Source organism: Aristolochia californica, unplaced genomic scaffold (assembly GCF_029961685.1).
Source record: "Aristolochia californica isolate CCGP_79_NKW_82.1479 unplaced genomic scaffold, dmAriCali1.0.hap1 SCAF_5, whole genome shotgun sequence".
Lineage (NCBI taxonomy): Eukaryota > Viridiplantae > Streptophyta > Magnoliopsida > Piperales > Aristolochiaceae > Aristolochia > Aristolochia californica.
This window is the reverse complement of record NW_027182214.1, coordinates 37619979-37633277: the sequence shown is the minus strand read 5'-3', so window position 1 is coordinate 37633277 and position 13299 is coordinate 37619979.

The window sequence follows — 13299 nt, the reverse complement described above, 5'->3', positions numbered from 1 at the left end:
TTTTAGGCAGACTTACTGGTCATTCCTTTGGCCGAATTTGATTTGGTGCTCGGGGTTAAATGGCTTCAGTTATTAGGGCCTATATTGTGGGACTTTCAGGCTCGGACTATGACATTTACAGCACCACAAGGCCAGATTATATTACAGGGTATTGTGGCACAGGTACCTAACGCACTTCACACTTTACAGCTTCAGAACATTGGTGATTTTCAGTTAGCTCCTTTACTTACAGCATTTGCGGATTTATTTAATGACCCTACAGGTCTACCACCAGTGCGTCACTGTGATCACCACATTCGTTTAAAGTTGGGAACCGATCCAATAGTGGTGTGCCCTTCTTGTTACCCACATATACAGAAAGATGAAATAGAAAGACAGTGCATGAATATGCTCGCTCTGGGAGTGATCTAGCCTAGTCGGTCTCCCTTCTCCTTTCCTATTTTACTGGTACGCAAAAAGGATAAATCATGGAGGTTTTGTGTCGACTACAGGCAACTCAATTTGTAGACAATTAAAGACAAGTTCCCCATTCCAGTGGTGGACGAGTTGCTAGATGAGTTACATGGTGCTATGATTTTTAACAAGTTAGATTTGAAATCAGGCTATCATCAGATTAGAGTTCACCAGGTAGATGTGGAGAAGACTGCATTCCACACGCACCACGGTCATTTTGAGTTCCTCATCATGCCCTTCGTTCTCTCCAATGCACCCTCCACCTTTCAGGCCCTCATAAATGAGGTATTTTCCTCGCTTCTGCGCAACTATGTGTTTGTATTTTTTGATGGCATCTTGGTCTATAGGAAAAAATGGGTCGAACATCTCCAGCACCTCCAGCAGGTATTTATCATTCTACTCTCTCATCATTTGGTTTTGAATAAATCCAAATGTTCCATGGGCACCTCCGAAGTGGCATATTTGGGCCACTTCATATCAGATGTGGGCGTGAAAGTTGACCAGCGCAAGATACAAGCAGTAACAGATTGGCCGCCTCCCACCTCCCTCATAGCATTAAGGGGATTTTTGGGACTAGCGGGATATTACAAAAAATTTATCCAATCTTATGGCTAGATAGCAGTACCACTCAACAACCTTCTCAAAAAACATGCATTCAACTGGTCTTCTTCAGCGGGTCAGGCCTTTCAGCTGTTAAAGGAGGCCTTAGCCTCAACGCCTGTACTACAATTACCAAATTTTGATGAAGACTTTGTGGTGGAATGTGGTGCATTCGGGGGAGGTATAGGGGCAGTGTTACAACAATTGGGACACCCCATTGCTTATTTCAGCCGTTAGTTGGGACAACACCACCACAAATTAGCTGCATATGAGAGGGAACTGATTGGGTTAGCCAAGGTTGTCCAATATAGGTGACCTTATCTATGGGGATGACCATTTCTCATTCGTAAAGATCATTGCAGCCTCAAGTATCTTCATGAACAATACCTCACCACATCACCACAGCAGCATTGGTTAACTAAACTCATGGGCTTCGATTTTACAGTTCAATATAAGCCAGGTAGTTCGAACTTGGGGGCTGATGCTTTGTCACTTCGGGACATTCCAGACCCACACGTTTATGCTATCAGCAACCCACGTTCACTTTTTCTGGATTCTATTCATGAGGAAACACATCAATATCAGAAACTCATTTCATTATATCAGGATATTCAGCAGGAGATAGCAGCTCATCATTGGACGATTCAAGATCGTTTTATACTCTAAAAAAACAAGATTTTTATGCATCATACGTCCCCACTTCTTCCCACCATCCTGTCTTCTATCCATGAGGGCACACATGAGGGTTGACAGAAAACATATTTTCGAATCAGTCGGGAATTTTATTGGAAGGGCATGAAGAGCACAATTGCTGACTATGTAGCTGCTTGTCAAGTTTGTCAATGAAACAAGGCCGAATCTTTTAAGTCCTGCCGGCCTACTACAACCTCTGCAACTACCGTCTCAAATCTGGTCTAACATTTCAATGGACTTCATTGATGGCCTTCCCACTTCCTCCGGTAAATTAGTGATATTCGCTGTGGTTGATCGTTTTTCAAAATATGGTCACTTCATTGCTTTGGCGTATCCATATACTGCTGCTCAGGTCGCTCAGTTATTTATGAACCATATTGTCCGATTACACGGAATTCCCACATCCATTATCAGTGACAAGGATGCAATTTTTACCAGTATCTTTTGGAAGGAATTATTCAAATTACAGGGCACCCAATTGGCATTTTCGTCTGCATATCATCCACAAACTGATGGACAAACCGAGGTCGTCAATCGCATGATTGAAATGTATCTTCGTTGTTTTGTGGGGGACTCACCTAAATGGTGGGTGAAGTGGCTTTCTTGGGCAGAATTTTGCTATAACACCTCTTACCATACCGCATTGAAAACTACTCCTTTTAGGGTAGTTTATGGCAGAGATCCACCTCGTCTGTTACCATATGAACCAGGGGCATCCAAAGTCGTCACTTTGGACCAAGCATTAGCTGAAAGAGACGCTATGATCACTGAGGTACGTACTCATCTCCAGGAGGCCCAGCACTCTATGAAGCTCTATTATGATAAGAAGCACCGGGCGGTATCTTATTCCCCAGGAGACTATGTGTGGTTAAAGCTTCAACACTACCGCCAGCTGTCCCTAATTGCCTCCAAGCGCCATAAGCTTTCTCCAAAATATTATGGTCCATTTCAGGTGTTGGACCAAATTGGCCCCGTGGCCTACCTCTTGCAGCTACCAACCGAGGCAAAGATACATAATGTATTTCACGTATCCCAACTGAAGTCATTCCAGGGTGACTCGCCCCTACTGCACACTCCTCTGTCGCCACTCCATGAGGGCAGAGTCCTTTCTACTCCAGTTCAGGTATTGAAAGCACACCACATTCAAGGCGATTGAGAAATTCTCATCCAGTGGCCAATGCAGACCCCAATGACACGACATGGGAGCCGTTATTAGCATTTCGACTTCTCTATCCTTCCTTCGAGCTTGAGGACAAGCTCTTTCTCCAGGAGGGGGGGGGGGGTGATGTTATGGACTCTATAGCATCACGAGTTACCAGCAGCGTAGGAATTAATTAATGTGATTTTCAATTTCCATGTAATTGATTTTGGTTTGGGTTGGTTTAGAATTTATTTGGTTTGAACCATTGACCCAAGGGATTTGAACTTTAGTTGTCAACCCTATTTAAGGGGACAGTTAGGTTAATGAAAGGTAGCAATTGAGTCTACTTTAGCCTAGAGTAATTTAGCTAAATAGGTTGAGAGCTCCTTCAAGCTCTCTCCCGTTTTTCCCCCAATTCCTTTCTGAAATTCTTCTTCAGCACACCATCAATATACCTCAACAACAAGCAAGCAATGGAAGGAAGAGAAGAGAGGAGGGTGACAAGATCCATGGCTCGTGAGGATCCTAACATATTGGCAGGCTATGAAGACCTCCATTGCAGCATATGTAACATCCTATTTGGTGTGTCATCGTAACAAGGCCGAACACTTAAGTCCAACAGGTCTTCTGCTACCAATTGCACTTCCTACACAAATGTGGGCCGATATTTCTATGGATTTCGTCGAAGGTCTTCCACAATCTTCCGAAAACTCAGTATTATTTGTGGTGGTGGATAGGTTCTCCAAGTATGTTCACTTTATTCCCATGGCACACCCATATACAACATCCAGAGTGGCACAAATATTTCTTGAACATATTGTTCGTTTACATGGCATTCCATAATCGATTGTTAGTGATCGGTGATGCGGTCTTTACTAGCACTTTTTGGTCTATGCGGCACCAAGTTAAAATTCTTTTCATCCTATCATTCTCAAACAAACAGCCAAATAGAAGTAGTTAATCGCACTGTGGAAATGTATCTCCGATGTCTAGTGGGCAATCGTCCTAAAAACTGGGTTCAATGGCTACCGTGGGCTGAATATTGTTACAACACTTCCTTCCACACCGCATTATAGTCTACTTCCTTCAGCGTTCTATATGGAAGAGATCCTCCTTGGCTTCTCTAGTATACTACGGGCTCCACCCGAGTGGACTCTATTGATCAAGCACTAATTGAATGGGACCAGGTGCTACAGAATATTTCAGCTTGCCTCCTCAAAGAACAAGTTCGTATGGACTTCTATGAAAAGGGACACTGGAATATCGCATACAGGGAAGGATACTACGTATGGTTCCAACCTTACTGCCAACACTCAATAGCTAGCCAACACTGTCATAAACTTTATCCAAACTACTTTGGACCTTTCTCTATTATTCGGCACGTCGGGCCAGTCACCTATTGTTGGAAGACAGGGTCCAAGCCCACACGACCAAGGAAGGCTCACATATCCAAGTGTATTAGAAGATGGGCCAAAGCCCATAAGACCAAGGAAGACCCATACAACCAAGAGAAATAGAATACAACTCAAGGCCCACATATCAAGGAGAAGGCCCATAGGCCAACATACAAGATGACAATATGGTAAATAAATGGTCATCTCTTCAGGTGGTTTCATTGCTGCTATTTTTTCTGAAATCATAGAGCTGTCTTTGCCGCTCATTCCGCACTATTCGGCCGGGAGGAAGCAGGGAGGAAGACGAGTTGTCAATACTTCCTTCCACACCGCATTATAGTCTACTTCCTTCAGCGTTCTATATGGAAGAGATCCTCCTTGGCTTCTCTAGTATACTCCGGGCTCCACCCGAGTGGACTCTATTGATCAAGCACTAATTGAACGGGACCAGGTGCTACAGAATATTTCAGCTTGCCTCCTCAAAGAACAAGTTCGTATGGACTTCTATGACAAGGGACACTGGGATATCACATACAAGGAAGGATACTACGTATGGTTACGACTCCAACCTTACTGCCAACACTCAATAGCTAGCGAACACTATCATAAACTTTATCCAAACTACTTTGGACCTTTCTCTATTATTCGGCATGTCGGGCCAGTCACCTATTGTTGGAAGACAGGGTCCAAGCCCACACGACCAAGGAAGGCTCACATATCCAACTGTATTAGAAGATGGGCCCCAGCCCATAAGACCAAGGAAGACCCATACAACCAAGAGAAATAGAAGACAGCTCAAGGCCCACATATCAGGGAGAAGGCCCATAGGCCCACATACAAGATGACAAGATGGCAAATAAATGGTCATCTCTTCAGGTGGCTTCATTGCTGCTATTTTTGCTGAAATCATAGAGTTGTCTCCTCCGCTCATTCCGCACTATTCGGCCTGGAGGAAGCAGGGAGGAAGACGAGTTGTCATTTCTGGATGAAGAAAGTTTTTTGTTTTCCATGGAAGTTCTATTTTTGCACTGATCGGCCAAGAGGAAGTAGGGAGAAAGACGAGTTGCCGTTTCTGGATGAAGAAAGTTCTTTTTTTTCCACTCTGTTCGGTCAAGGAAGAAGGCAGCTTCCCGATGAAAGGTACATGAGTTAAGAAATTTTATTTGAGCGCCGGTTCAGCGAATGAGTTCTGTCGTAACCCGAACCGGCAAGTTAACCCAGCAACTTTCCAACCGAGAGTGACTTCTATTCCAGATCGAGTCAACTCGGACCAACTCGATCCGGATCAACCCAGACCGGGTCACTAATTTTTTTGCCTCGGTATATGTACCCAAGTTTTATACATATTTTAGCGCGACTTAGTAATTTTTCTCTGGCTGGATTATTACTTTTGAAGCATTGATAGATTATTACTTGGTTAGGATATTATTTAGAACAGATATGAGCAATTACAGGGGTTAATTTTACAAGGATTATTTTGGGTCATGTTAAATGGGCACAAGCCCATTTCAGTTGTTGCTACTGTGTCTCTCTTGATGAGACATTATTATTCAAGAAGAGGTAGCCTCATACCATTATTTATTTGTTCTCGTAAAAAATATTTGTGGTTGGGAGTCCATGACGGAGGAACTTCATCCCCGTAAAAAATATCAAAAGTATTTGTGGTTGGAAGTCCATGATGGAGGAAATTTATCCCAGTCAAAAATATCAAAATTATTTTTGGTTGGGAGTCCATGACGGAGGAACTTCATCCCCCTAAAAAATATAAAAAAATATTTGTGGTTGGGAGTCCATGATGGAGGAAATTCATCCCAGTCAAAATTATCAAAATTATTTTTGGTTGGGAGTCCATGATGGAGGAACTTCATCTTCGTAAAAAATATCAAAAATATTTGTGGCTGGAAGTCCATGACGGAGGAACTTCATCCCCGTAAAAAAATATAAAAAATATGTGGTTGGAAGTCAGTGATGGAGGAACTTATTATTACATTTATGTTATTATCCTATATTAATACCATATATTACTCTACCACTTGAGAGTCGTTGTCTTGTAGAGGGACACGGTGGTGGAGTCTAGAGCAATGTCTTAGTGGCTAGGAATGATTACTCTCACTGATATTATACCAGCTGGGCCTCATGAACGAGAGCACCAACGTGAGGGGGAGTGTTGGAAGATGAAGGCATATTGGAAGATGTGCCAATTTATACAAAGATTTTATACATCATTTGCAGCAAGCTGGGAGTTCATGTCATTCTCTCACCCCCAGCTTGAGGGCGAGTGTTGGAAGATAGGGCTCAAGCCCACACGACGAAGGAATGCCCACATTTCCAAGTGTAATAGAAGATGGGCCCAAACCTATAAGACCAAGGAAGACCCATGTAACCAAAAGATATAGAAGATGGGCTCAAGACCCACAGATCAAGGAGAAGGCCCACAGGCCCAAGTACATTGATAGCAGAATGGTAAATAAAGGGTCATCTCATAGAGATGGTATTGATGTAATTAAGTTAAAGTTCCAGAGTTAAAAACCTAAACCCTAAACCCTAAGTTTAGGGGTATTATTGTAATACAGTAGTTTCATAAATCTATAAATAGAGCTTCAGGGGGAGGTTAGGAATCATCAATTCCATAACCCATCTTCCTCTAGCTTTCTCCCAATGTATTTCTCTCCCTTTTTCTCCATGAGCTAAATTCAGGGAGGCCTAAAAATCAACATATTATAAATAGAGGTTCATGTACTCTGATTACACCATGTCAATGAAATTTTTATCTTTTCCATAAATTCAACATGGTATCAGAACAATTTTTGTGAGTTGAGTTAGTAAACCCACAGCGGTAATGTGATCCTTTTCTTATCTATTATCTCGACAAGTTCAGGTTCATATCTATTTTTTTCTCATTTTGTCCTTGTCCTTGTAGTTTTCTTTGCATTTTCACCTATATACTGAGATTTCAATATTTTATTTTATATATTTTCGGAAGATATTCGTGTCTACTTTCCAAAGAAGAACGAATTTTGGCAATCTGACTTTTCTACAAAGAGAAATCAATATTTTGAAGAAGCAAAGGTCAGATTGCAAAAAAGGTTCGAGCAACAGGAGAAAGCTTCAACTTTCGATCTATTTTATGCCATCAAGAACGAGACTTTATATGGAGAATTTTATATATAAAAAAAATATCTGTAAGTTTACTTTCTTATCTATTCAACCAATTCTATATCTGAGTTTTTTATATTGAGATATTGATCTTGGAAGAGTCAATGGTCATGATGGAAAAAGGAGAAAGAGTACTTAGTTTGGCCAGATTATAGAGACCAAAATCTATTAGATTATTTATCTAAAAAGAAGTATATTTTATGAAGTGAAGTTATACTTGGATGAAGTTTATTTAATTCTAGTTTCATAAAGAGAAAATTTTATGTCAATTTGATATATATTTAAGGATATATTCTCATTGGAAGAATCAAAGGTCATGTTGGTATCCTGTTGCATTGAAAAATCCGAATTTAAGCCGAATTTTTGCTTCACTTTTTGAGTTGTCGTTATTGATCAACTATATTTGGAAAATATCTCATGTACCCATTTTTCTGTTACCTTTCTCCTATCATCATTTTTTGACTTTCACATACCCCTTTGGGCCAACCTCTTATGTGTTGCTTCGGTTGGTTTACCCTACATACATATATGTGTGTGTGTGTGTGTGTGTGTGTGTGTGTGTGTGTGTTACAAGGGAGGTTCCACCAAAATTGTATGAGCTGGTGGGATCCACCAAGAGGACGAGGGATGACTTGATGAATCATCACAAGAGATGGCATGAGTTGGAAGAGTTTAAGATCAAGTAGGACTACCACAATCTGGCGATCTTTTCTCATAAGTTGGAAGAATAAGTGGGACTCACACAAGCTGGTTGGAAGATCAAGGACTCCTAAGGAGAGTCACGAGTTGGTTAGAAGGCCTAGTGGGACCCACAAGATAGCCACAAACTGGCCTCTTATCCTAAAGGTCACATTCTCATAAGGATTTAGTATTTGAGTTATGTTAGACTTCTAGTTTACTTTGAGTTATCTTATCATGATAGGCTTATCTTTAAGAGTTAGAGATGGAATGTAATTAGGAGAATGAAGTGTAGTTATACATGGACTCTACCACATCCTATACTATAATAGAGGACCGTGTACACGGATTATAATTAAGAAATGGAGTTTAAGTTTTCTCTTTCACATGAAGAACTCTTCTCTTGCTTAACCTCTCTCTTTTCTTTTTCCGTTTTCTCTCTTCTCCTCCTTACCCGAGAGCACTCTCTCTCCTCTTTATTTTTTCTCCATCTTTCTTCTTGCTCGTGATTTCAGAAAAGGGATCCTAAATTCAACATGGTATCAGAGCATAAAATTTAAGATCCCTACGTCAAAAGGAATGCTCTAAAAATTTATGATCAAAACCACTCATAGAAGGCTCCTTGTGAAGGAAGATAAAAAAGAGTGAGATAATTTCCTTCATTATTTTTATTATTTCATGTTACTGGTCCGAATTTAGAAGATGATTATGTGAATGTTTTCCTTTTCATCTTATGGATATGAATGCCTCCCAACCTAGAAGAAGCTATCAAAACAATTTTGTCGTTTCAGAATGTTTTTTTTACCAAGACTAGTTCATGAGGAGATTATTGGGATTTTTTTTTTGTGTGTGGGAAAAGGACTCCTCTAATATAGAAGACTGATATTGAGTCATATTATGAGTGGTTATTCAGAAAAAAATCAGAATAATGGTCATTTAGTGTCAATGCTAAATCTCCCCATTAACCTAGTTAGTTAAAGAACTCTTGGTTTTTTTTTTATTAATTGGAGTTTTTTTTTTTTATTAATTGGAGTTTTTTTTTAAATTGCCTATTAAGGCTGAAGAAAACATGAGTAACAAGAATGATATACTCAGAATTACTACTATACCCTTATGAAGGGTATCAAATTGCATGAGCAAGTCCACATCGGTTCATCAGTTTCTTATAACAAAAGACCTTCTTGGTCACCTCACCAACCGTGGACCACATATTGATGTAGAAGATATTTTTTATAACTAGTGGTTGAGGAATGATACTTTGGTTATTAGTTGTTTGTTATGGTCCTGGGTTAAGTACTTGACTTTTCGCTACCTATCAGGCTGATCTTTTGGGTAGTACTGGCTAGGTGTTTAACATTTGGTATCAGAGTGGGTTCCCACGTCACGAGCTCGAATCCCAGCGTGAGCAAACTAGCGGAGGGGGCGACCTAGAGGCTGGATTAAAATTACTAGTAGGGTCTCAAAAAGTGGGTCGGGCCAGTGTCGCTAGAGTGGGGCCACCGCTAGAGTGGTCCGTCGCAAGTGGGCCGCCGTGGACGTCGGCTCATGAAGGTTGTTGTGATGTTATGGTCCTCGGTTAAGTACTTGGCTTTCTGCTACATATCAGGCCGGTTTTTTGGGTAGTATTGGCTAGGTTATTAACATTGTCTTATAAACAACATGGAATAACATGTCTCAAACAATGTTATTCATCTTGATACTGCTAAAAAAATTTGGGAGATATGTGCTAAGTTGTATTCTAGCTCCAACAACTTACACAGGCCATAAGTTGTATTCTAGCTCAAAAGAATGCTTAACACTAAACAAGGAGAAAATATCCATGAATATTTGGCTAGTTTTAGAGGCCTTCTTCAAGAATGGAAAATATCTCAGCCTACCTCCACGGATGTCTCTGTCCAAGAAAAACAAAAAGAAGCTTTAATCACAGTCATATGCCTTGCAAACATTAAGTTGTATCTCGAAGTTGCTAAAAGTCAACTCCATAGCACTTCGGCTATTCCCACTTTTGATGATGTATGTGCCACATTACTTCTTATTCCAGATACTTCTTCCTCTACTACTACAGTGCCATCTGCTATGTACTCCGAGCATAGGGGACCATTATCTGACCATGGCCAAGGCCGTGGAAGAAATTCTAGAGGAGGACGAGGAAGAGGTGGAAGGAATGGTTATGACAAAACAGATTGGAAAGAATGCACTAAGTGTGGGAAAATTGGCCACACTTTAGATACGTGCTATTCAGACAAGGAATACGCCTTTTGCAGAAGATATGACCACATTGTAGAGATATGTTATAAGAAGGTTCATCGAGCCATATTATGTCCCATAAAGGAGGAACAACCTACTAAATCCACAAAAAAGAAAACCATTAATGATGATGAGTATGAGTTTTTCCAAAAAATTAAACACTATTGGGTTCTGGTTCAAGTCCATCCTCCACTGTTGCTGCCACCACCACTTCAGGTATGCTCTTTGCCTCCCCTTCATTTTGGATAATTGACTTAGGGGCCTCCGACCATCTCACAGGTAAGAAAAATTTACTACACTCAGTGTCTCCTTGTCTTTCACAAAATTTTGTTACCATAGCTAACAGTTCTCAAACTAAAGTTCTAGGGAAATGATCCACTTCCGTTAAACCATCACTTCCGCTCATAGATATTTTGTTTGTTCCTACTTTTTCCTTGAACCTTTTATATTTTAGTCAGTTCACAATTTTTTTTAATTGCTCTATCACCTTCTCACCTACTTCTTGTGTTTTTTCAGGATCTTGTAGTGAAACAGGTGATTGGTGGAGGCCATGAACAAGGGGGGCTCTACTACCTAGATGTTCATCAAATAAATACTATTTCAACCAATGAAACGGAGACAATTCTATGGCACAACTGGTTGGGACATCCATCTGCACAATCTCTTCATCATCTTTTTCCTATTCTTAAAGCAAGGTCAGAATTAAATTTTGAAGTTTGTGAACTGAGCAAACACCAGAGAACTACATACTCACCACGTCTAGAACTTAAAAGTGTTACCCCATTTTCATCGATTCATTCAAATGTATGAGGACCCTTGAGTGTCTCAAATATTTTTGAAGTCAAGTATTTTATTACATTTATTGATGACTTTATTCATACCACTTGGGTATTTCTTTTTAAAGAACGTTCTAAAATACCATCCATATTTAAGTCTTTTCATGCTATGGTACTCACTCAGTTTGGTCAGAAAAGAAAATTACTCCGGTCTGATAATGCCAAATAATATATTTCCAGAGATCTTGACTTTTTCTTTTCTCCAAAAAATGGTATTATCCATCAGACTTCGTGTGCCTACAACCCTCAACAAAATGGTGTAGTAGAAAGGAAGAATCGTCATATTCTTGAGGTAGCCCGTAGTCTATTATATGTCATGAAAGTGTTATGGTCCTGGGATTAAGTATATATGTCTTCCGCTCCTAACAGGCCGGTCTTTTGGGTAGTATTGGCCAGGTGCTTAACATTTGGTATCAGAGAGGGCGCCACGTGGCGAGTTTGATTCCTGGGGCGCGTAGAGGCTGGATTAAAATTATTGGTAGGGCATAGAGGTTGGATTAAAATTGTTGGTAGGCTGTGGTTGGGCCAGTGTTGATGCGGTTGGGCCAGTGTCGCTGCGCCGCCGTGGTCGTCAGCTCATCGTGAGTTTGAATCCCCGAGGGGAGTCCTGGCGGGCGTGTCGTTAGCCCCGGACCCGTCATTGAGTGTTAAGCCGCCATGGTCGTCGGCTCACCAACGAAGGGTGGACCTGTCAGGACTTGTGATGTGTTTTTTACCAATAACACTGGGGATGAGAAAGGAGACCTGCTGGGCTGAATAATTCCCTGGGCGAGCATATTTTGGCACTGTCTTTCAATTTCATCCTTCTATAAATGGGGGTGTGTTATGCACGTAATAACATTATTATTTTAGTTGTTTTCTTTAATTTACTTTATTTATTTCAATTTTAGGCCACATGGGTATTTTTGGAATATTTTATTTATAGAGGTATTTTTGGAATATTTTATCTTAAACCCTAACAGGTGAACCCTATTTAAGGGGTATGAGTAATGAAAAAGACAAGCATTGAGAATTAGGTTAAATCTAGCGTAAATAGGCTTGAGATCACCTTCTTGATCTTGAGGCTATGGTTTTCCTCAAAAACCCACGTATTCTCTCATCCTCCATTGATCTTCGTCTTGCCCATGTCTTCCTACTATCCCTACAGTAATGCATAGCAGACCTGTAACCCGTGACAGATCCAGGACCGTAACAACTAGTATCAAAGCGGGAACACGATGAGCCAAGAAGATGAAGTAATGGCGATGCACAGACAAATCAGAGAAATGGCTGCAACAGGCATTGGAGTGGAAAGAATACAAAAATGACGTGGAGCCTAGGTGAAGTATTTTTTTACAATGGAGCAATGAGAGGCAGTCGCTCAAGAAGCTATCTCAAACAGACAGAACGACCAATGGACGGTCTTTCTGGCTTCCACAGAAAAGGTCACGCGACCTGAAATCTCTGAGTAGGAAACTCCAGCGACAAGCCCGTCAAAATTGATTTCCGGATCATGGAAATCTGACGAGTAGAGCATAAGCAGAGACGGGAAAGCAGCAAAAATCTTGGACGGGGAAACAAACCACGGGCCAAAACAATCAAAATGTTCGTCCTGTTTACCAGCCGAAGTCCCTGTGGGGGCAACCTCAAATTCGGACGGGCAGAAAGGCCAGCCTCTAGAAAAATTTAAGATTTCCGCACAAGGAAATCCAAAGCTGAACAGCAACAATGAAGAGTTGGGGAAATCGGAAGGGTTTTCGGCCAAAACGTCGTCGGTGGTGAGCGATACTGGTGCGACCCCAAATCCAACCATGGGGGCTTCAAAAATCTCCAAGGACCCTGGAAATCCGAAATTGGAGGTGTATGCGGCCACAATCTCATCGGTCAAGGCTGATTTGGGTTCGACCTCTTCAAATCCATTATCACGGCCGTCAGAAGGTCGGTTTTCACCATCGACAGGGACAACCCCCAACCAGCGATGCCCCAAAGGGCAGCCCTTCACCACCGAACACGAAGGAGGCTCCATCGGCGCCATCAGAAACATGTCCGGTGGGATGTGACTTCTGGCCACCACCTCCCACTCGCACTCCACTTCTCGGCAGATCAGAGCATACCCAAGTTC